Source organism: Vicia villosa, unplaced genomic scaffold (genome assembly GCF_029867415.1).
Source record: "Vicia villosa cultivar HV-30 ecotype Madison, WI unplaced genomic scaffold, Vvil1.0 ctg.000233F_1_1, whole genome shotgun sequence".
In the NCBI taxonomy this organism is placed as follows: Eukaryota; Viridiplantae; Streptophyta; class Magnoliopsida; order Fabales; family Fabaceae; genus Vicia; species Vicia villosa.
In genome coordinates, this window is record NW_026705088.1 from 1,138,584 (window position 1) to 1,164,634 (window position 26,051).

At 36.4% G+C, this 26,051-nt stretch overlaps 1 non-coding gene across 1 annotated transcript; it reads left to right on the forward strand.

Moving 5' to 3' along the window:
- Positions 1 to 12,649: 12,649 nt before the first annotated feature.
- On the forward strand, positions 12,650 to 12,756 carry LOC131625727 (small nucleolar RNA R71). The gene has a single exon (XR_009290928.1). It is a non-coding gene; the product is annotated as a small nucleolar RNA R71 (small nucleolar RNA).
- Positions 12,757 to 26,051: the final 13,295 nt, after the last annotated feature.

Sequence of the window (26,051 nt, forward strand, 5' to 3'; positions counted from 1 at the left end):
AAATAGGGAGTAACCCTCATTAGTTTGTAATCAAGTCAATAACTAGTATTCACAGAAGTTGCACTTGCAAGTGAATAACAGAATTTCCACAGTTTGTGGGCAGAGAGAAACTCTGTAGAAAAAACTTTCTTCTTCTCCTTTAATTTCCGCAAACCCTAATCCTACTTTTGTTCTTATTTTCTCCATTGTCATCTTTAACGATAAGGAATTACTCAAAGGTTTGAGAGTTATAATTCCAACATCTGGTATTTCCGCAAAAAAAAAAAATTGTTAGCGCAACATCGGGGGAGGGTCGAGTACGGGAGCATTGTTAATTTTCGAGACATTCCTTTGAGCAACACACCTTTGTGGGAGAGACATCACTTCTTCACCTAAAACCTTAAGGTGATAGGTGAGTGGGTTCTCCCACTTATATATGCTCAAGTCACCACATGCATTTCCAATGTGGGACTATTATCCACATTCACACTTGATTCTCAACACTTCCCTCAAGTGTAAGTCTTACACAATGCTCCCCCCATGTGAAAGCTTTTCTCTTCCACATACACTTGTATCTGTTGACTTCAACTACATGTATTCGTTGATTCTCTTCAACTACATGTATTCGTTGACTATGAACTACAAGTTTTAGCCAGTCCCTTTTTCTCGAACCAAAAGCTCATGTAAGGAAAGGAATTGACCCTATTTATGAGTTTCAGATGGCTGTTCAAGGAGATAATCACCAAAAGTGGTTTGCAGTCAAAATAACCAAAGGGTAGGTGAAAGATCAGGTCTGTGCACATGACTTCTCAGATGTAGGGGCAGCAGATAGGTGCAGAGTGAAAAATGTTCAGTCTATCCCATCAATCGAGGGGAAATGGATTGACCTCTCTGGTGCCAACGATACAGGCCTTCAAAGCCTTGCGTGAGTTAGGGACTTTTAAGGATCGGTTCTTTATTGTTTCTTCCATTACTCCTGAAACCTATGTAACTATTTGCATGATTAGACAAGGAGTAGAGGGTAGATGTGCCCTCGTTGTTTCACTGATGTTGGTTGAAAAGACCACTTTCTGCTAGAAAATGGGACATAGATGTATAAATCTGAAGATATTACTGATCGCGACTTTACGTGTCTATTAATCTGATGACTGCAAGTGCACAGTCGTGTCGTGTAGTTTTAAAAGATATTGAATCCACAGGGACTATGAATCGATCTACCGTTATCTAAGGTTACTATGTAAAGCTAGGGCTACTAATATTTCGATTGTTCCTAAGGGAGAGTGATTATGAATAATAAAGAATATAATAAAAGACAGATATCAGTATGTATTTCGTTTAACTTAAGGTGATCCGAAGGTCCATTGGCTTTTGCATAATTTAATTAAAAATCTTTACTAATTCAATTGGTTAAAAATCCTCGTCTCAAACTTTCGCTCTGTTGATTTAGATCACTATCCTAATCCTAATGTACGCTTTCGCCATCCCATTAGATTTTAGAAGAGCTTTTTGGAAACAACGTAATTAATAAAATGCCTGTTTTATGAAGTTGTTATCTATTTAAATCTCCTAATCTCAAACTTTCGCTCTGTTGACTCGGAACATGCTAATATCCCTAGCGTACGCTTTCGCCATCCCGCTCGGGTGTAAAAACAATTTTTGAAAATAAATAAGTCCCAATTAGTTTTAATACGCTTTCGTCATCCTTAAAACTAATGTCCTATGTCTATTATCCAGTTAAATATCTCAAACTTTCGCTCTATTGATTTTAACGTTTGACCGTCTTAAGAACTCAAACTTTCGCTCTATTGTTCTTAAGACTTACTAATTAAATTAGACATACAAACTAAAAACAGGTGATAATTAACAAAACATAATTAAGCCAGTTTATTTCGGATCCCTACGGTTAACTTACTTTACATACCGATACCTTAGTAATTTAGCCAGACATATTAATACAGTTAAGCATGCATAAATTAATTCGGCTTGTAATAAAAGGCATGTTAATAGGCATATAATATATCATGCAAGTAAATATATAAATAAAGGCAGTAAATATTAAACCTGAATTAAATAAATTGAAACTGAATCTTCGAGTACTGAACTTCCACCACAGGTTGGCTGGATCGTTCTTCGGAATTTAAACGGACGGAAAATAAAACAAGGAAAATAAAAGGCGATAAATCTAACGTAAGGCTAGATTTATAAAAGGTTCACAACAATTTCCGGTGTAGAAATCGTTGTGAGAAAATAACTGTTTGAATTAAAGGAAGGCAGAAAATATAATGCACGGTACAATTTCGGCAGCACTTCGTTAGCAGGAAATCGGACAGGTTGAAGTGAAGTATCTGCCTCTATTTATAGGCGAGGCTTTGCAGTTGGATTGCGTGAAAAGAGAAGCTCCAGAAGACTTGGACTTGGAGACGTGCGTCTCCGATTCTTGGGGAAGCTTCGTTGAAGACTTGAAACGTGCGTCTCAAGTGGAGAGAATGTAGGGGACTGGAGACGTGCGTCTCCCTTTTGCTGACGTGGCTAATGAGACGTGGAGACGTGTGTCTCCTCTTTGCAGCATTTAGTTGGGCCACTCACAAATGGTTCCTTCGTGGGCTGGATTGCTTCTTTGGGCCTTTGGGTCTCTTTTAGTACATTTGGGCCTTATTTGCACTCCCTTTTTACTTCAGCACCCATTTTTCATCTTTTAGGCATAAATAGTGGTAGTTTTAGCTCCATTTCTTCTCCTTTTCACAAATAGTCATAATAAGAGTGTAAAACCTGAAACAAAGCAAAAACTCGCGTAATATCATAATAAATCAATATAATAAACGGAAAATGCTATAAATATCTATGGATTTCAAGCTAAATATACGATATAAAATCGTGTTATCAAATTCCCCCAGACTTGAACCTTTGCTTGTCCACCACGTCGTTCGGTCATACTCAGCTACATAGTGTTCTTGTTTTAAGATAATGTTACAAATCCTAGCAATAAACTTATAGTAGCGACACTAGACAACTCCCAGTATGCATACCAATCCGAATCATGCCATTATAGCTCGACCTTGACTCGTCATCATGTTTCACCCTTTTCATTCGCGCGCAATCACATTAAGCCCATTATCTTGACACGCACATAGCAGAGTAGTCGGTTAGTGACTATGATCCTTCTTATGGAGTTCTGACACAATTATGTGGTATACTCCTTAGCGCTCATTTGTAGATCGCGGGGAATCGGACAATAGTCCCTCCTACCAAGTTCAGTACCAGATGACTTCTGAACCAATCAACAATGAGTTTTTAAATTCTTTGTATTTGAGATTTGCGACCGTTAGGTTAAATGATCTTGTGAGGATCACCTTACTTAGTAGGCACATTTCTTATTACGGTTAAGCACATAATTATTATTATGAGGATCATACACTTATATTCATCGACTCTCTGCGTAGTTTGTATCTAAGACGGTGCCGACTGCTAGAATAAACTACTAAGGGTTACTTCAAAAATTAAAGTCGATGGTTTCGGTATAAAGGGTATTCAAATCGGTTACGCATACTTGGGGGTTTTAGAGTGTTGGAACAATAAGGATATTGACTTGAATCTAGGTCAATTTCTGTGCATTTGGTGTTTGAGTAGCTTCGTATTTCTCGAACGTGTGGGGTTTTGCATTTTATCGTTTAGGAGCAAAAATTTTGTTATGGCTCAAGAAAATGGAAGAAATTGAAATAACTACGGAATTATAAAGATAAGACTTGAAATTCCATAAATATTCTTTATTGAATTAGAAAAACATTACAAGGAAGGGAAATAAACTAAAAGGAAAGGAAATAAACTAAAAGGAAATAAAACTAAATCAAGTAATACGACTACTCCCCCAGACTTAAATGATGCTGTGTCCTCAATGCATGAGAACTACTCCTCAGTGTTGCGGTTGTGAGAACTGCTTGCGCCTCTTGTACGAACACGGCGACGTCTATCAGTAGGAGAGCCATCTACACGAATGTAGAGATCATTCAACTGTGTAGCAATTTCAGTGTATTGGCCTTCGTTCCTAATAGCATAGTCACGGTGCTCTTGTTGCATCTCTCGAATAAGCCTCAGTGTTTCATTTTGGTTTGTTTGCATAGCTTGAAAAAGGTGGTCTTGTCGTTGAATTGCAGCATACATGGCATCAAGAGTGATAGGCGGAGGGTTGTTTTGAGGAGGTTGGTTGACATCAGCTTGCCCTTGGTTGAGTTCTTCCTCATTTGCATCCATAGGTTCATTACGATGTTCAGGTTGGTTGTCTTGAGGATTGTCTTCAATAAGCCTCCAATGCTGAACATAACGAATGTTGATTCTTTCTGGGCATGGAAGGACGACATAAGGAATCAGAACTTTGTTGACGACCAAGGTGTATCGGCCATCATGGCGGGGTGAAACCAAGTGGGAGTCACGGCAATAAGTGAGGTCGAGTGATTGAGCAGGCATCATGAGATGAGAGAGGGAGATGAGTTCATCACCAAGACCTAAGGCACAGGCCAAGGAAGTAATAATACCGCCAAACAGGAAGGGATTTATAGCGGGGGCGTTGACACAGCTTTGGATGTGTTGGAGCATAAAAGGCGCGGCATTGAAACGGAGATTGTTTAACGCACAATAAAGGAAAAATAATTCATGCTGATTTACCTTATGGTTGTTGGATCTCGCAAAAATAGTATGCCCAAAAACACGTTGAAAATAACGTATAGCGGGGTTTTGAATGTGAGAAGCATGTAGAGCCCTCCAACCAGTAGGAACTTCGCCAGTGAGATTAAACCAGAGGTCGAAAGCATGTTGTTCCCATAAACGACCATTGAGTTCTTGAAAAATTGTGCGGAGAGCATTTGGTGCATTATTAAAATGCAAGTACGTAGCCACTACTTCTTGATCCAGAGTATATTCACGGTTGAACATCCGAAACTGGATGCTACCGGTTGAGAGTGGTTGATCAAAAGGAGTGTCGTAGTTGAAAGAGCTCAAGAACTCCAAGACGAGCGGCTCGTAAGTTGGTACGGGTTCGGCACAAAGATGGTGTAGGCTAGATTTAGTGAGTAAACGGGTGACACCATCAATGAGGCCCAGAGTTTCTAGACATTCGATGTTCACAAATTTTGTGGGAACAACCGAACGTTCATAGAACGCGAGGTATTTGGTTCTTTGAGCATCGTTGTCGTCTTCACGGAAAATAATATTGTTAAGGTTAGGGGGTGGTCTCTCTGGACGCACACTACGGTTGATTGAACGTGGAGGCATGGTGAGTTTGAAAAGAAAGTTAGAATGGAGAATAGAAGAGTAGAAAATGGTATGGAGGTTGTGAAGAATAGGAGTGGTGGTGGTGTGGTTTTATAGTGAGGTTTGAAAATGGTGTGGTTAATGTGGAATTAAAATGGAATTATGGTGGTGTTTGAAGTTTGAATGGAATAGAAGAATGGGAAATGATGTAGAGTTAAAGAGGTGAATGATGGAGGATGAATGAGGTTTATGGTGTTTAAATGGAAGAAATAATGGGAAGAATGAAGAGGATTGAATGATGAATTTTGAAATTCAAATTCAAAACTCAAAATGGGGAGTAAAGAGAGTCTTCTGCATGGTCAAAAGTGCAGACTGCTGGCCTTGGGAAGGCGCGCGTCTCAGGCAGCCAGTCTGCTGGGGGACAGGCATGGAGACGCGCGTCTCCTGTCCTATGCGTGCAGACTGCTGGTCCCACATGAATGGAGACGTGCGTCTCCTAGCTCAGGTAAGTGGGTTTCACGCGTGCAGGTGTGGACTAGTTCTGACAGTAGCATTAATACAGAATACTAGCTCAGTACAGTGTCATTGTATCATACTATAAACAGCAAAAATATGGTAAACAGGAATACATAGCAGTTAATAGTAATGCAGTATAACACAGTAGCAGTAATGAATAAAATTTTGCATTTAATATTAAACTGGTACTGAGTGTTGACAGGAATAGAATGTAAAAGTGCAGAAAGTGAAATCTAAACTTAGAAATTGAAATTACTAAAACTAGAAATAAAATCTAAAAATCTAAACGGTAACATCTAGCCACGTCTGTTGTTGTGCACATTAGAGTAAATGTGTTTGAAGACTTCGTCGAATTGAGCATTGACGGTGTCGATGAAATCGAAGAAGTGCATTTGCAAAGTGTGTAGCTCGTTGCGCACATGTTGTACATCTTGTTGCAGTGCAGTGATGGCTTGCTCGTGTGTGTTCTGATTAGGCATTCTTTGGTTCACTGATGCGGTGGATGCAGCGGGTTGTTGTGGCTCGAGCTCGACATCAGTCATATCAACAGTGTAATCGTCAACAGAATCTTCAGAAGGAGTCTCAGGCTCATACTCGGGTATAGGTTCATCTTCAGAAAGAGGTTCATAATCAGGAATGGGTTCGTCTTCAGGATTAGGGTCATAGTATCCAGGAGGAGTGTCAGGCTCAGATTCTGATACGTGCATTTCCTCATCAAAATGTTCACAAGCTTGAGGGGTTTCAGGTGAGGGTTCTCTCTCAGGAATCTGACCATAGTAAAGCCAGTTAGCAGGGTTGTGCACACTCGTCCTTAGACTCGGTAAGGTGAACTGATCCAATACTTTGTTATCGATGAGCAAATCAAACTGATCAGGTCCAAGGTTACCGATGATACCTCGATTAAAGCAGAAATGAATGTCCATAGAATTATGGGAACCAAGAGGTGTCAATCTAAGCAAAGGTATTCTCATTCCTATAGCATTAGCAATCATAGTGACAAATCCGCCGATCCTAATAGGTGAAACTTCGTCTTGCGTGATGCGCTCGAAGTTCGTTAGCATGAATGCGATGGCATTGACCGGGCGATTCTGAGAGGAGCAGAACATGATGAATAACTCTTCTCTAGAAACTTCAGTGACATTATCGGGTTTACCAAAGATGTAATGAGCAATGATCTTGTGGAAGTATCTGAAAGCGGGGTTATGGATGTTCTCAGATTGGAATTCGTTCTCTTCAGGGTTATCATTTCCAGTGATCTTGCCCCAATATCTTTCCAACTCCCAGTACGCAAGGCTGTCTTCAGCTACTTTGGTGTATGCATCTGATCCATGAGGTAGTTCTAGCATTTCAGTAAAATCTCGGATGCAAAAGTTAAATTCCATACCAAAGAGTCTAAAGAGAATGACTCCTTTTCTCAGTCCTTGTCCACAGTTAGGAAGATAGGTCAGGGAACTCAAGAATTCCAGAGTGAGCTTCCGGTAGGTACTAAACTTGCGGAATAGGTGAGAACCAGTCCAACCAATTTGGTTTAGCAGGTGTAGAACGCTTTCTTCGATACCAAGTCTTACCATAGTCGGTTGGTGAGGGTAGCAAGTCAAATCCATTTGTCTTTCAGCCAGCTTATCAAATCTTGCTTCTTGTCCTCTACCACGGAACACAACTTCCATATTATCGACTTCTTGCATCTTAGTTAGTAGTTAAGAAAACCTAGAAGTTGAAAATATTAAGATTAAGTTAGAACTAGGCTAGTGTTGATTTAAAAGGAAGAAAAATAAAAATAAAAATAATATAAAAATGTAACAAATTAAAATAATAAATATAATTATAAAAAAAAGGAATATTTTCTCGAATTAAGATAGCAGTTATAATTATAGTAGTTATTATAAAATGTAGGAAAAAAATGTAAAAATAATTAAAATTAAAATAATTCAAAATAGAATAGATTATTTAAATGAAAATAAAAGGTTAAAAATAAAAATAAAAATAAAATAAAATAATAAATAAATGTGGGTTGTCTCCCACCAAGCGCTTTGTTTTATGTCGTAAGCTCGACGATTTTAAAAATAGAAAGCTATTTTTTCGAATGAGCGGGCAGCTCGTCAAGTTTAAAAAGTTCGATGTTTTTATCGTGTTCGAGATGATGGTAATACTTAAGACGTTGCCCATTTACGACAAAAGGTTTGACGGTTTCTCCTTTGATTTCTATCGCTCCGCTCGGAAATATGTTAGTTATTTCGAAAGGGCCAGACCATCTAGATCGTAACTTCCCAGGAAATAATTTTAGTCTAGAATTAAACAAAAGTACTTTATCGCCTATGCTAAAATTTTTCCTAGATATACGCTTGTCGTGCCATTTTTTCGTTCTCTCTTTATAGATTTTGGCATTTTCGTAAGCGTCTTGTCTAAGTTCTTCTAATTCGTTTATGTCTAGAAGTTGTTGCTCACCAGCGGCGGTGTAGTTTAGATTTAAGTTCTTAATGGCCCAATAAGCTTTATGTTCTAACTCTACCGGGAGGTGGCATGATTTTCCATAAACGAGTTTGAATGGGGTAGTTCCTATTGGAGTATTGAAAGCTGTTCTATAAGCCCATAAAGCTTCACTTAGCTTGGTTGACCAATCTTTTCTAGATATAGCAACAGTTTTCTCCAATATTTGTTTTATTTCGCGGTTAGATACTTCTACTTGTCCGCTTGTTTGTGGATGGTATGGTGTAGCTATTCGATGATTTACTCCATATTTTCGAAGGAGTTTCTCAAGTATTCTTGAAATGAAATGGGAACCACCATCGCTAATTACTAGTCTAGGCACACCGAACCTAGGAAAGATGACGTTTTTGAAGAGTTTGATAACTACTCGTGTATCGTTTGTAGGAGAAGTGATAGCTTCTATCCATTTTGAAACGTAATCGACGGCTACGAGTATATATTGATTTCCAAACGATGACGGAAACGGACCCATAAAGTCTATTCCCCAGACGTCAAATATTTCTACTTCCAGAATGCCCTTTTGAGGCATTTCATCGCGTCTCGAAATGTTTCCGGTTCATTGGCATCTATCACAGTTTAGTACAACAAAATAAACATCTTTCCATAGATTGGGCCAGAAGAGTCCAGATTGAAGGATTTTGGCGCAGGTTCTAGATGTGCTATGGTGTCCTCCACACGGTGCATAATGGCAGTGTGTTATTATACTTCCTATTTCTTCCTCGGGTACACAACGTCTAAAGATTCCATCGGGGCCTCTTTTGAACAGGAGTGGGTCGTCCCAATAGTAATGTTTTAGGTCATGGAAGAATTTCTTCTTCTGTTGGTAACTTAGATCAGGAGGAAGCACACCAGCAGCTAGGTAGTTTACGAAATCTGCATACCAAGGTGTGTCAGAGCGGGCTAGCTATTTCTGCTAATTTGTTGGTTTCAGCGTTTGGATGGTATGGTTCGAATTCATTGGCTTCTAACCGAGCGATGAGTCTTTCATAAGGGAAATCATCGTCAATTGGTACTTGTTCGGGTTTCAGATTTTCCAATCGAGAGAGGTGATCTGCTACGACATTTCCAGTGCCCTTTTTATCTTTAATTTCCAGGTCGAACTCTTGTAGTAACAGAATCCATCTCAAAAGTCTCGGTTTGGCGTCTTTCTTGGTTAGGAGGTACCTAATGGCAGCGTGGTCAGTGTATATGATTATTTTGGCTCCTACCAGGTAAGAACGGAACTTGTCTAATGCAAATACGACAGCTAATAATTATTTTTCTGTCGTGGCATAATTCATTTGAGCTTCGTCTAGAGTTCTACTCGCATAATATATGACATGTAGTTTCTTATCTTTTCTTTGCCCTAGAACGGCTCCTACAGCATAATCGCTCGCGTCACACATTATTTCGAAAGGCTCATTCCAGTCGGGAGGTTGCATAATTGGTGCAGAGATTAATGCTCGTTTAAGCGTATGAAATGCTTCAGTGCATTTATCGGTAAAAATAAATTCGGCGTCTTTCATTAGTAATTCAGTTAAGGTTTTGGTTATTTTAGAGAAATCCTTAATGAAACGTCGGTAAAAACCAGCGTGTCCTAGAAAACTTCTTATTTCTCTAACAGTTTTGGGAGGTTGAAGGTTTTCGATAATTTCGATTTTGGCTTTATCTACTTCGATCCCTCTATCAGATACGATGTGTCCAAGTACAATTCCTTGTCGAACCATGAAGTGGCACTTTTCCCAATTAAGGACTAGGTTTACGCTTACGCATCGTTTAAGTACCAATTCAAGGTTCTCTAGGCATTTTTCAAAACTTCCTCCACAGACAGAGAAGTCGTCCATAAAGACCTCCATTATTCCATCTAGGAAGTCGGCAAATATTGCCATCATGCATCTTTGGAAGGTCGCGGGTGCATTGCAAAGCCCAAAAGGCATTCGTCTGTAAGCGAATGTACCATAAGGACAGGTAAATGTGGTCTTCTCTTGGTCGTCAGGGTGGATAGGAATTTGGAAAAATCCGGAGTATCCATCCAGATAACAGAAATGCGAGTGTTTAGCTAGGCGTTCGAGCATTTGATCTATGAAAGGTAAAGGGAAATGGTCTTTTCGGGTAGCTTTGTTTAGCTTCCTATAGTCAATGCACATTCTCCATCCAGTTTGGGTACGTTGTGCTACAGATTCGCCTTTTACGTTAGTGATTACAGTAACTCCTCCTTTCTTTGGTACGACATGAACAGGACTAACCCATTTACTATCGGATATAGGATATATTATTCCGGCTTCTAGCAGTTTTTGGATTTCCTTTTTAACCACATCGCTCATAATAGGATTTATTCGCCTTTGATGTTCTCTAGAAGTTTTACAATCGTCTTCGAGCATAATGCGGTGCATACAGAGGGAAGGACTTATTCCTTTCAAATCTGATATGTTATATCCTAAAGCGGTTGGGTATTTCCTCAGGACAGTAAGTAATTTTACAGTCTCGGTTTGTCCTAAATCAGCGTTAACTATAACTGGTCGATTACGTTCTTCGTCTAGGAATTCGTATCTAAGATCGGTAGGAAGTGTTTTCAGTTCTATAGCAGGTTTCTTCGGTCCGGGTATTGGATCAGGGGTTAAAGCTAAACATTCACTCAGATGGTCATCTTGATATTCCCCACGCCAGTTGTCATCTTCAAAGATTGGCGGTATAGGAATTTTTAGGATCTCGGTTTCCTTATCTGGTTCGAATTTTATTTCATTAACACACTCGTCGATTATGTCGGCAGAGCAGCATGTGTCAACTATAGAGGGTGCTTTTAGGAATTGGGAAAGAATAAATTCTATTTTCTCTTCTCCTACTTCGAAAGTAAGCTTTCCTCGCTTGACATCTATGATTGCACCAGCGGTTGCTAAGAATGGTCTTCCTAGTATGATCGGGATGTTAGAATCTTCTTGGATATCCATAATGATGAAGTCAGTTGGGATGTAGAATTGACCTACACGAACAGGGATATTTTCTAACATTCCTACAGGGTATTTGACTGAACGGTCAGCTAATTGAAGAGACATTCTCGTTGCCTTAAGCTCACCCAGATTTAGTTTCTTACAGGTTGAAAGAGGCATCAAACTAACACTGGCTCCTAAATCGCACAGGGCTTTCTCTATGATGGTTTTACCTATTACGCAGGGTATAGAGAAACTACCAGGATCTTTCAGTTTTTGGAGGCATGTTATTTTGGATTATAGCGCTACATTCGGCGGTAAGTGTTACGGTTTCGTTATCCTCGAGTTTCTTTTTGTTTGATAGGATTTCTTTTAGGAATTTAGCGTACGAAGGCATTTCAGTTATGGCTTCTGTGAACGGTATGGTTATGTTTAATTGTTTCAGAAGTTCTACAAATCTTTTAAATTGCGCTTCGGTTTTTGATTTAGCTAATCTCTGAGGATAAGGAATTGGTGGCTTATAAGGTGGTGGTGGAACGTAAGGTTTCTCTTTTTCAGGTTCCACTTCGTTGTTGCTCTCATTGGTCTTAGCAGTTTGATCATCAGTTGATGTCTTTTGGGTTTCCTTTGGCTCTTGTTGTGACATGGGCGCGTTTTGAGTTCTAGGATCAATGGGTCCATCGTAGTTCGTTCCACTTCGTAGTGTTATCGCGTTCGCATGTCCTTTAGGATTAGGTTGTGGTTGAGCAGGAAACGTGCCAGCAGGGGCAGCAGTAGGTGCTTGTTGTTGAGCTACTTGTGAGATTTGAGTTTCTAACATTTTGTTATGCGTAGCTAAGGCATCTACTTTGTTCGATAGTTGTTTTAGTTGCTCGCTATTGTGGATGTTTTGATTTAGGAAGTCCTTATTGGTTTGTTGTTGGGAAGTTATAAAATTTTCCATCATGATTTCTAGATTTGACTTCCTAGGGGTGTTTTGAGCAGCTACAGGCGCTTTTTGGTAGCCAGGTGGTACAGCAGGTGCTTGTCCAGGCGCATACAACGCGTTGTTGTTTTTATAAGAAAAGTTCGGGTGGTTTTTCCATCCAGGGTTGTACGTGTTAGAATAAGGGTTTCCTTGAGCATAGTTTACTTGATCAGATGGGACTCCAGTCAAGAGTTGACATTCGGCAACTGCGTGTCCAGTCAATCCACAAATCTCACAGTTAGGTGTTACAGCAGCAGCGGTGGCTGAAGGAGTGATGGTTAAGTTCTCGATCTTTTGAGTTAAAGCGTCTACTTTAGCGTTAACGCGGTCTATACCACTTATTTCGTACATTCCTCCTTTGGTTTGGGCTTTCTCTAGAGCGGCTCGTTCTCCACCCCATTGGTAATGGTTTTGTGCCATGTTCTCTATGAGGTTGTATGCTTCATCATGGGGTTTGTCCATTAATGCTCCGCCAGCAGCGGCATCTATAGTCATTTTAGTGTTATATAGGAGACCACCATAGAAAGTATGGATGATCAGCCATGGTTCGAGTCCATGATGAGGGCATAGTCTAAGCATGTCCTTGTAACGTTCCCAAGCTTCGAAGAGAGATTCGTTATCTTTCTGGGTAAATCCGTTGATTTGACCTCTTAGCATAGCAGTTTTGCTAGGCAGAAAGTATCTCGCTAAGAATACTCTCTTCAATTCATCCCATGTAGTTATGGAATTAGAAGGCAGTGATTGAAGCCACGCTCTAGCTCTATCTCTCAAGGAGAAAGGAAAGAGACGTAATCGAATAGCTTCGGAACTAACGTTGTTAGCTTTGACAGTGTCGGCGTATTACACGAACACAGATAAATGGAGGTTGGGGTCATCTGCAGGGCTTCCAGAGAATTGATTCTGTTGAACAGCTTGGACCAACGAAGGTTTCAGCTCGAAATTGTTTGCCTCAATCGCAGGTGGTGCGATACTTGAGTGCGGTTCAGCGCGCGAAGGAGCGGCATAGTCTCTAAGAGGACGAAGAGCAGCCATCTCTAACTTTGGGGTGATTTGATTAATTTGATCAGTAAAAGTCAATTCCTGATTAATCGGAATTGGTGCTACTTCGGGAAGATTGCGAGCTTGACGTTTGACGTTAATGAAACGTTCGATCTCGTTAATTCGTTGTATTAAATCTCCTCCTTGTGAACGAGTATTTGGCATACAATCGTTCAGAAAGAAAGGAAAGAATTGTCCTAGTCTCTACGGTGTAACAGTGAGTTACGATATCGACTTAAATAGTCCCCGGCAACGGCGCCAAAAACTTGATCGCGACTTTACGTGTCTATTAATCTGATGACTGCAAGTGCACAGTCGTGTCGTGTAGTTTTAAAAGATATTGAATCCACAGGGACTATGAATCGATCTACCGTTATCTAAGGTTACTATGTAAAGCTAGGGCTACTAATATTTCGATTGTTCCTAAGGGAGAGTGATTATGAATAATAAAGAATATAATAAAAGACAGATATCAGTATGTATTTCGTTTAACTTAAGGTGATCCGAAGGTCCATTGGCTTTTGCATAATTTAATTAAAAATCTTTACTAATTCAATTGGTTAAAAATCCTCGTCTCAAACTTTCGCTCTGTTGATTTAGATCACTATCCTAATCCTAATGTACGCTTTCGCCATCCTATTAGATTTTAGAAGAGCTTTTTGGAAACAACGTAATTAATAAAATGCCTGTTTTATGAAGTTGTTATCTATTTAAATCTCCTAATCTCAAACTTTCGCTCTTTGTGTCGGAACATGCTAATATCCCTAACGTACGCTTTCGCCATCCCGCTCGGGTGTAAAAACAATATTTGAAAATAAATAAGTCCCAATTAGTTTTAATACGCTTTCGCCATCCTTAAAACTAATGTCCTATGTCTACTATCCAGTTAAATATCTCAAACTTTCGCTCTATTGATTTTAACCTTTGACCGTCTTAAGACCTCAAACTTTCGCTCTATTATTCTTAAGACTTACTAATTAAATTAGACATACAAACCATAAACAGGTGATAATTAACAAAACATAATTAAGCCAATTTATTTCGGATCCCTACGGTTAACTTACTTTACATACCGATACCTTAGTAATTTAGCCAGACATATTAATACAGTTAAGCATGCATAAATTAATTCGGCTTGTAATAAAAGACATGTTAATAGGCATATAATATATCATGCAAGTAAATATATAAATAAAGGCAGTAAATATTAAACCTGAATTAAATAAATTGAAACTGAATCTTCGAGTACTGAACTTCCACCACAGGTTGGCTGGATCGTTCTTCGGAATTTAAACGGACGGAAAATAAAACAAGAAAAATAAAAGGCGATAAATCTAACGTAAGGCTAGATTTATAAAAGGTTCACAACAACTTCCGGTGTAGAAATCGTTGTGAGAAAATAACTGTTTGAATTAAAGGAAGGCAGAAAATATAATGCACGGTACAATTTCGGCAGCACTTCGTTAGCAGGAAATCGGACAGGTTAAAGTGAAGTATCTGCCTCTATTTATAGGCGAGGCTTTGCAGTTGGATTGCGTGAAAAGAGGAGCTCCAGCAGACTTGGACTTGGAGACGTGCGTCTCCGATTCTTGGGGAAGCTTCGTTGAAGACTTGAGACGTGCGTCTCAAGTGGAGAGAATGTAGGGGACTGGAGACGTGCGTCTCCCTTTTGCTGACGTGGCTAATGAGACGTGGAGACGTGCGTCTGCTCTTTGCAGCATTTAGTTGGGCCACTCACAAATGGTTCCTTCGTGGGCTGGATTGCTTCTTTGGGCCTTTGGGTCTCTTTTAGCACATTTGGGCCTTATTTGCACTCCCTTTTTACTTCAGCACCCATTTTTCATCTTTTAGGCATAAATAGTGGTCGTTTTAGCTCCATTTCTTCTCCTTTTCACAAATAGTCATAATAAGAGTGTAAAACCTGAAACAAAGCAAAAACTCGCGTAATATCATAATAAATCAATATAATAAACGGAAAATGCTATAAATATCTATGGATTTCAAGCTAAATATACGATATAAAATCGTGTTATCAAATACACAAGAAGATCTATATCATAAGAAACAGTTGGTAGGCTTCATTAGTAGTATGTGTTATCTAGAAGGTGGTGTCCCTTCAGTGGAGGTTGACAAGAAATGCTCAAAGTGCTTCATTGTTTTTCAATTGGTGCCCAACACTCACACTCGAGAAGGTCTGAAAGTCACTTATGGTAAGCTTTGGGAACTCTTTCGGTTGTTTAACCTTTATTAATTGTTTCTAGAGTGTTTACCATTGACATTGATCACAATTATATACATGTACGATGAAGGATGAAGTACAACTTTGACTTTTCAATTGGAGAACAAAGATGTGCAGCACTGGGGTTGGCCCTTCCTTAACTTTGGAACCTCCTCGGAGTGTTGGTGCTCCAGTCGTCGTTCCAGGTCCACCGGTCACTTTTGGGTCAGGATTCGATCCATCTAGTGAACAAGGAAATTCGGTTTTTGATGAGGATTGTGCATATCTAGTCTTGGAACAAGTGTTGATGAACTTGGCCCAGTCTTCCCAGTGAGCCTCACTCTCTTTAGCTCTTGGAGGGTATGGCCGTTAGACTGCCTTTTGGTCTTACCGGGAACTTAAAGAGAAACTCTGGCTAGAAGAAAGCGTTTTGGTCTTGACTTTCCAACAATACAAGTGTTTGGAAGAAATTCAAATAGCTTATGTCACTTTCAGGGATATAAGCATTACTTTGGCCCCCCTTAATCTTCTTGGCACCTTGTTCGGTCGGGTGCATCACTTGGTAAGGACAATGGGGAGAAAGGAAAGCACTTTCACCCTTACATTGGAAAATATATTGTATGCCCACGCGTCTTTGTTGGTAGCTCAAGAAGAACTGAAGTCTGAAAGAGTGTACGTCAGTTGGCCTTGGGATGGTTTCACAATTCTTTAAGAATGCTTAGCAACAAATAGAACACTTTCATTATCCTTTGCTTATATCAAAAGAGCAGATTCGGCCGAACCAGATGCTCAAGGATGGGAAAATCATTTCTTTCTTTGAGTAGACCCTTACTCCTCTCTTTTTTATTGTATATGAAGCATTTCTATAATGGAAAGATATTTGCTTGTAAGTATTCCTTTTGTTGTATTATCGTGTGTTTAAGTTACATGTATAAGGTGTGTAGGCAAGATCCTGAGTGCAAAACTTTGGATTTCGCGCTTTCTCTATGAGGTCTTCCCTCGAGTTCTATTGGATGTCACAAAGGACTGTTCCTCGGCCAAGGGTAGGATCCCCATCCCTGATCCTGAGTCGAGGCTCAGTCCAAGGTGGAAGCTCTTCGTGCACCACCGCCAATGCCCTTGGATTGGCTAGATTCGAAAGGGGGGTCAGATATGCATAAATGTGTGTATTCACGTGGGAAATTGATTTTATAGTCGCGTGTGCTAAGTGTCTGTGACATCACCCCTGATTTTTTTATGCGTGCTTCGTGCAATGGAGAATTGCTTGTTGTAGTTGAACATGCAAAGCATCTTCGACAACACTCTTATGTTCTTTTAGTCCGAGCATCAAGTGTTGTCGCTCGTGCCTCAGGGTTTTCTATTACTGTTTGTAAGCAAAGAGGCACAACCATTTTAGAATATGTACAATTTCATTCATAGTAGAAAATCACACATTCATGTCATATGGATGTTTATAAAAATATGTGAATTTATACAAAAGGGAGAGAAAAATATAATCAGGCGGGCTATATGCCGCTTATTCATGTTATCAATTTTCTCTTGTTCACCCACATCTTAGTGGTTGGGTGCCCATGTTCTTGAGCTAGTCATTAAGAGATATCATGATGATCTCCATGGTTGTGCCCTCTTCATGGCCCCCCAGATTGAATCATGAATTCATTTAGCTCATTCAAGGTTAGTGCGAATAACGATAGTCTCACCATAGAGGTTGGCGTATTTGAGCTTTAGACGGACCAAATAGGCTACAACGTCTAGCACTTCCGTGAAAGGTCTTCCCCGGATGCAATTGTAAAGGCTCTTGCAAGGGATGACTAGGAATTGAGTGTTAATTGCTCACAAGCCCTTTTCTTGAACAGCGTTGCTTGAAGGGCTCAATCATGATACGTCAAACTGTTTGATGGTTGCAGTGATCACCAATGGGAACATTTCATTGTAGATACACGCTATTTTTTTCAGAGTCTCGGAACCCCAACATAGGTCGGTCGAGAATTTTTTGTTGAAGGGATCCCTTATTTTTTTTGTACCACCATCATTGCAACAATCTTTCTCTTCACTCTCTCCTTTAAGGAGATGTTTTACCGAGGTGCTCCTCCTATAATGGCCGCAATATTCTGGCGTTTTCCTTTATTTTCCTCCTTGGGTTTGCCTCTAGTGCCTCTGAAGGGGATTTCCCCATAGGGTAATATTCCCTCTCTTGTTTTCCACCTTTGATATATTTGATCAGTCGAACCTTTTTAATCAGTGCTTCAATAGGGTACTTTAGTAGAATCCAATCGTCGATATTGTGGATGTGTCCCTTGTGGAAACGGAGATACTTTAATTTATCACTTATTGGATAATGTTCATGCGCAGGGAGCATTATGAAGGCTTTCCTCAAGCCTAGATAGTCTTTCTTCCATTGCATGTGAAGTTTGTTGTCGAACAATGTTGTAGATACCGTTCAACAACTCGTTGGCACTTTGAGCATCGAGATTCGTTTGAAGCTGTTGGAAACCAGGCGACACCTTACATTGCGTAGTTTGGAGATGGATTTGAGTTCTAAGCGGTGATGCTTGGAAAGTCCTTGCTATCTAAGGAGTTAAAACCAGGTCTGGATGAGGAGGAGCCTCTGTTCCTGGATGTGTCACGCCTGGTGGACGAGGCGGAGTAGGTTGATTGACCGTTATTTGTGCCGCAACTGCATCGCCTAAAGTAGCATTTCACGTTGTGGCGGAATGAGTTGCTTTAGATCGGACCATTGCTTCGAAGATGAAGAATGTCAAGATCTGTGGATCTAACGGAATGAAGTTGATATGAAGTTTGATTGAACCAAAGGTAAAGGATCATCGCGTTCAATCTCAAAGGATATCTATTCAGTTATCGAGAAGACTTCGAACGGAAGACTTGAAGACCGAATTGAGAATCATAGAAAAGGTATGATTCAGGAGTCGATTCTCATAGACAATACCACTATTCCAATTTTAGGAACTAGAACTCGGGAGGAATTCGAAAGCAACGGCAGAGAAAAGCTTTTGATGCGGCGAAGAGGGTGTGTACCTACAAAGTTAGTCCTTCGACGCTTAAGTTAGTAAGTGAGGGAGATGAGTAAATCGAAATTGAATTTGAAAACCCTACCTAAATTGGCGTCATTCCTTTATATAGAAAGGAGGAATAACTATATGCTATCCTTCAGTTGAGGATTCCAGAGAGCCATTAGATGCTTTTGAGGAGTGGATCCCCTGTCATCAAGCACATTATGGTCCTAATGTAAAAGGAAGATTACAAAAAGAGAATATCTTTATTGACCCCCTAGACTTCTTGGTCACCCGTACTGAAAACCCCAAAATGCCCCTTTATTTCGAAAATGCATTTTCGAAATCACTTTTTCTTTGAAAAAAAGTTGATTTCGGAAATGCACTTCCGAGAACACAAAAAAAAAGTGTTTTCGGAGATGCATTTCCAAAATCATCTTTTTTTTTTTTGAGAGGGGGTGTCTTCGGAGATGCATATCCAAAGTATTCTAATTTTTTATCTTGGAATGTTTCGGATATGCATTTCCGAAGAAATTCTCTTAATTATTAAAAAATTAAAATCAAGGTGAATCAATTGTATAATTAATTGTATTAATTAAAATATATTATTAAATATATATACCATTATAATTAAGATGTAATAATAATATTAACCTAATAAATATTTAAATTAACATTTTATTTTTAAATAAAAAATTAATAATAAAAATATTTATTTTCTATTTTTCTTATGATAAATCATTTTATAAATTAATTTTCAAAAACAATTTTATAATTATAAAAATCATTTTATAAACAAAATTTCCTAAACAATTTTAAAGTTAAAAATTATTTTACTAACTGATATAAATTAAAAACATTCTAATTTCATAAGTAAATTTTGAATTATATAAAATTAAATATAAAATTTATTCACTAAATAAAATTAAGACAAAATCTTCTTTTAATTTTTTTTAACTAAATAAAAAATGATATTTTTATCATAATTAATTATGAAAAATGATTTTTTTAACATAATTAATTTTGAAAAATGTTTTTTTATCATTATTATTATTATTATTATTATTACTACTACTTGATCTATTTCATTATTATTATCAACCGTAGAAACATGAATTGGAATTATTTATAACTACATTTAATAATTGGAATTATTTTAATTTTTTTGTAATTAAAATTATTTTATATTTTAAAATATAAATCAGAATATAAATATATAATTATTATTATTTATAACTCATAAATTATATCAAATTTATGATATGTGAATTAATTAATATCCTAGAATTTTTAGTTTTTAGGATTTTTTCGGATATGCATATCCGAAAAAGTTTTTTTTGAGGTTTTTTCGGAGATGCATCTTCGAATTAATAAAAATCTCAATTTTTGGGATTTTTTTTCGGAGATGCATCTCCAAAATTTAAAAAAATTTATTTCGGAGATGCATCTCCAAAATTTAGAAAAATCTAAAAAAATTTACTTCAGAGATGCATCTCCGAAACAGGGGTATTTCGGAATTTTCGCGGAAGATTTTCCCCATAGGTGGATCTACCCAGAAATTCTCTTACAAAAATGAGATGGCTAGTCCAAAGTCTATGAGATGGCAGGTCCTTTTAATGGTAAGTTATATATTTTATTTTGAAATTTGAATATATAGATGGCTTGTTTTACTTTGTTTGGACAATTGTGTCACCTCGATATCCTTGATGCTTTGTGTTATCTAGCTGGTTATATTTATATGAGTGAGATATGCTTGACTTGACTTTGTTTAAATGGGTCTACCTAATGTTTAATGGTGATAATGATGGCTGCAAACAGTTGCGAATTAGAAGATAAGATAATAAATAGTACTAAGAAAAGAAGACCAATAAGAAATCACTATAATTACACAACTTGCGAATTTGGTGTCCTAGCTTTGTAAAGCACACCTTATTTTAACGCACACTAGCTTAAGCTTTGTTGCAAAATATATTCCCACCACACCACACTCTTTTATTTTTCTATAGATAGTAAACACACTTTTTTATATTTTTATACTTCCACTACTTCATTGATGGGGTTAATCTACTTTCAAATGACAAGGAACAAAAACTAAGATTTTACGTACGAATTGTCGTCTTTTGGTTAGGTTATGATACAATGGATTTCATCAGATGAGAAATAAATATTGTCAATTGTGGTTGGCTTGCTTTTACTATATGGGTCCTACCATGAGACTAGCACTCCCACTTGCAACTTAGTTATTAAGAGTAGTGAGATTATCAAAAACAAAGTTACTCGGTAGATTTTTTTTCCCCTTTTAGCATATCTATAATCTATGGTATATCCTCATATCTATACCAATTTAAACTATCACACATTAATTAAAATATTTAATTAAAATAAAGGGTTAACCTAAAACAAAAGTAAAAGACTTAGGGTTTTTTAAATGAGTTTTAATTTTTAGTTTTTAAAAATTATTTTGTAATTAATTTTGAAAAAGGGTTTTGAAGAAAAAAATAAAAAGATAAATGTTTGGTAGTCCTTTTTTTAAAAATTATTTTAAAGTTGTAGAGAGTACGAATTTATCATTAATAAAAATTGTATCAATTTTCCTTATTTTTTCTCTTTTTAATTTCCAAAACTCAAAATCAAAACCTAAAACTTCTAAAATATATTATAATTTTAAAATTAAACTATCAAACAAGTTTTATTATTTTTAAATTATAAAAACTAAAAATTGTTTTAGAAAACTAAATCAATCAGCTCATTCATTTTTTTTTGTCATGTATGTTAATTTTAAAGTTCTTTTGATTGATTAATTTAAAAAATTATATTAATCTCTTAAATCTTCAAAATAGTCCAAAATATACTATGTAAATTCTTTACATCTAACAACTGACAAAAAAAATCAGAAATCAGTTGTTAAATTTATTGTTAATTAGATAAAAATTAATATAATATATTTTGAAATCTAAGAAATGAATATATATTTTTAAAATAAGAGATTAAAATGATGCTCGAATTTATTGAAAAAAAAAAAGAATATTAAACCAAAGTAAAATGACATAACGATAAAAAGCAAATAATTTATTTAGAAAAGCTAAAATTAAAGTGTTATATTTTCCTGGATTAATACATATTTAAAAATTAATTTTTATTTTATAAAGTGAGAAAAAAATTTGATTTACTATATTAATTATATTTTATTAATGGTATAACATAGAAATTAAATAATTGAAAAAATATAGTAAGATGTTAAATAATAAAAAAAAATTGTGTACATCTTTGTTATTATAAAAAGAAATAAACTATGTTTTACTGATAAATTGATACAATATAAAATATTTCAAAAGTGATATATAATTTCATAAAAGATAGATAAAGTAGAATAAAAAGATTGAAATTAAATGATTAATACTTTCAATTAACAAAAATCATTTGAGAAAATATAAATTAAAATTTTGAATAGAATTATATTATTTTACTAAACTTCGTTTTCTTTCTATCAAATTGTTCTAAAATGAAAATATTGAAGTAACCACAATTATTTCTGCAAATAAATACAAGTAGCTTACCATACATTAATAGTTGTAGTAATCACAACTATTATAATAGCCATTATCAAAAACATTCTAGTTAAAAAATATTTGACCGACAAACAGTTAGTAAGCCTAAAGAACACACACGACTAGATATCTAACCAACATAACAGTGATCGAATGACACCTGAAGAGAATAATTTGAGTTGGCTTGCGTCCATTACTAGAACTATAAAAATCTAGAAGCAATTCCCTGCAATGAAATACCATTCAAATTTTAATTTATATGATCATACATACATAAAGAAAAACATTTGATAATTTTCCCTGCAATGAAATAGCATTCAAATTTTCCTTCCTTGCTTCACCTGCTCAGTTCTTTTTGTCGATTATTTGGTAATTTGTAATCGGTTCCAAGAGATATAGAAAGTGATGCAGGGCACCTTTGATTTGGAAGCATAATCTGGTCTGCAACCCAACTATTTTTGGTATTGAGTTCCATACACTTCATTAGATTAAATCACATACATTTGTCATCCTTGCATGGCATTACAAGTTCCAAGCCATGAACATGTTCAGCAAAGTCATACATACTGCTGCTTCAAGTTCTGCCATGGAAGGTGGATTCTTTACCCAAGATAGTGGTAAAAATTGCTTGTAAATAATTTATTATTTTTAAGTTATTTAAAGGGGTTTAAAACCCCCGCAATCTATCTACTTTTAATTAGTATTGACTTTAATTGACGTGGCGTTACATGTGGCGTGCCACGTAAACCTCCGTTAGTGAAATTTAACGGGTGAGACTAAAAATAGGGACGAAAAATATTGCGAGGACCATTGTTTAAAAAAAAATTTTAGAGGAACTAAAATTGAAAGTTGCCATATTTATAGGGACTAAAAACTTATTTAACCCTATTATTAATTATTCTAAATTTTTTTAACGTTTATATATATATATATATTTTTGTAGTTTATAATCAATCTCAAAACTACTTAATAAAATATTAAGAAGAGCCTTGTAATTTTGTTTTTCACAAGGAGGGCCTTGTGATATTTTATATAAAAGAGTAAATAAATATTTTATCATTTGATTTGGAATAAGTTTTCATCAAATTTGTTTTTAGTTAGTAAATTTAATTTTTATTGTATTTTTTAAATCAACACGAGTTTACCAAAAGAGTTGAATGAAAATTGTTTAACTAATTCGGTTTGATTTTGAAATCAATCCAACAATCGATTCGAATTGAGAGGTTTTCACAAAATACATTCAAACACATCTAATAAATTTTAGTTTTTTTTTTTTTTTTATAATTTTTGGTTTTTTTATCGGTGTACAGTTTTTATTAAAATTGAGTTGGATTTGAAGAACCCTACCATTAACAAGCATAGGCACTTAAACTAAGTATTATGAATTGAAAGAAAGAGTGTCTATCTTCATTGAAAGGAAAGATCTATTACAAAGTGTTTATATATGCAATAGTGAATGTGCATGATAGCTACTATGTAATGTACATACAAGAACAAATGCCCTAACTAACTGCCAGTTGTGTAACTAACTTTTGGTTAGTCAGTTATACTCTTGTCACTTGCATCTTTGTTGTTGCTTGCTCCTGAAGTTTCCTCATCTTGTAACACCCTCCCACAAGTTGATGACTGATAGATATCGAGCATCATTAACTTGGATAGCAAGCTATTGAAAGGTTGAGGCAATAGTGGTTTAGTGAAGAAGTCTGCAAGCTGATCCTTTGACGTGCATGGCAATAATTTCATCAATCCATTCAACATCTTTTCTCTCACGATGTGGCAGTCTATTTCCAAGTGCTTGGTCCTTTCATGAAACACAGGATTGGCAGCAATGTGTAAAGCACTCTGATTATCACAATATAACACTGGCATCCTTTGGCATTCAACATGTAAATCCTTAAGCAAGTATGTAATCCACTGCAACTCACAAGTAGCAGCTGCGAGTGCCCGATATTCTGCCTCACTTGAAGATCTTGAAACAGTTAATTATTTCTTAGTCCTCCAGGAAATAAGTGATCTTCCAAGGAAAAAACATTGACCAGAGATGGATCTTCTAGTATCTGAACATCCAGCCCAATCTGCATCTGAATAACCTTGTAAGGTTAGTTGAGAATCTCTTGGTAGGAACATACCCCTCCCAGGACATGACTTCAAATATCTTAACACTCTAGTGGCTGCATTGAAATGGTTGATAGATGGTGCTGACAAAAACTGACTAAGCTGCTGAGTACAAAAGGTTATGTCAGGTCTGGTGGCATTAAGATAGAGAAGTTTTCCCATAAGTCTTCTATAAGAGGAAATGTCATGGTATGGACCACTAGAATCTTGATGCATTTTAGAAGATGGATCAGAGGGAGTAGATACAGGCTTAGCAGATAATAGAGTGGAATCTTGTAAGACTATGTACAATGGGGGTGTTGAAATTTTTTTTCAACTGTTGAATTCATGCAATGGTATGTTTAATAGCTTGTTTAATATGATGTGGATTACTTTGTGTTGAAAGAATTCAACATGTTGAATGAATGAGAGTGGGGGCCACATACAATATTTTGCAAAATCCTATTGGTTGTTGTGACTATTTGAATTTTTAGTGTGTTGTGAATGGTGGTAAAGTAGGGTGTTGAATTTTATTAAACAAAACTATTGTAGTGAGTAAAAGTTGAATGTGTGTTGAATTATTAGGTGGAAGAGAGAGAAGATGATGTGGAGTATAAAAAGTGAAAAAGTAGGGTGTTGAATTTGGAAACCATTGTAAATAGTCTAAGAGATCAAGACAATATTTCCTTTGACAAGGAGATATGCCAAACTTTGAATGAGCTACCTCAATCCCAAGGAAATATTTCAACTGCCCGAGGTCCTTGATTTGGAATTCATGGTGTAACTTCTCCTTGATGCCTTGCATTTCTTGTAAGGAGTTCCCAGCCAAGATGACATCATCCACATATACCAACATGATGGTGAACGTATGTTGGGTTTGCTTGATGAACAAGGAAACATCAGCAGTGGCTTGTTTGAAGTGATGTTGAATGAGGAAAGTTGTTAATCTCTCATGCCATTTTCTGCTAGCCTGCTTCAGGCCATATATTGTCCGATGTGGGACTCTTAACACACCCCCTCACGCCCAGGACTAGACAACTGAATCGTGGAAATAAACGGTGGGTGGCCCGATAGCGGAAACCATAGAAGGTGGCCCACCGGATCTTAAACCAGGCTCTGATACCATATTATGAATTGAAAGAAAGAGTGTCTATCTTCATTGAAAGGAAAGATCTATTACAAAGTGTTTATATATGCAATAGTGAATGTGCATGATAGCTACTATGTAATGTACATACAAGAACAAATGCCCTAACTAACTATCAGCTGTGTAACTAACTTTTGGTTAGTCAGTTATACTCTTGTCACTTGCATCTTTGTTGTTGCTTGCTCCTGAAGTTTCCTCATCTTGTAACACTAAGAGAATACAAAACACTTTTGTGTAGCCTTTAAGACAACGTATTTTAAGTATTGCTATATTTAGTAGACTTTTTTTACAATACCTATATAATATAGACATTGTTTTTAATTTTGTGATATAATCAACCAAAAAAATCTTCTCAAAAGTTATGTTATGAAAGTTGAATACATACATCAATTCCAATCCATATTTATAGATAAAATGATACATTATATAATTTTTTGAAACTTTAATAGTTATTACAATTCTTAAAAAAACATTCGTTAGTAAAAATCATCCAACTGATTTAAATTTATCTTATAATTCATCATCATCTACATGAGATTCATCACCACATTATCCTTATCCTCTTGAAATTCATCATTAAGTCATCAGCTAAAAATAATATATCATTTACATCATTACTTTTATCTTTTTCCTTGATATTATTCTACATATAAAAACAAAAACAAAATACACAAGTCATAATTAGTGTTGATTCAAACCACAATTAGAAAATTGAGTCAAATTCTACACAATAAAAAATGAACTGGAAACAAGAAAACCAAAAAAAATCGTTTCACTTTTTCTTCTTAATTCATTATTTTAGAAATTGCTTAAGAAACTTTCCTTATTATGCAAAACAAAAAAAGTATAACAAACTTAATTCACCTCATCTAACCAAATAAATTCCACATAAACTT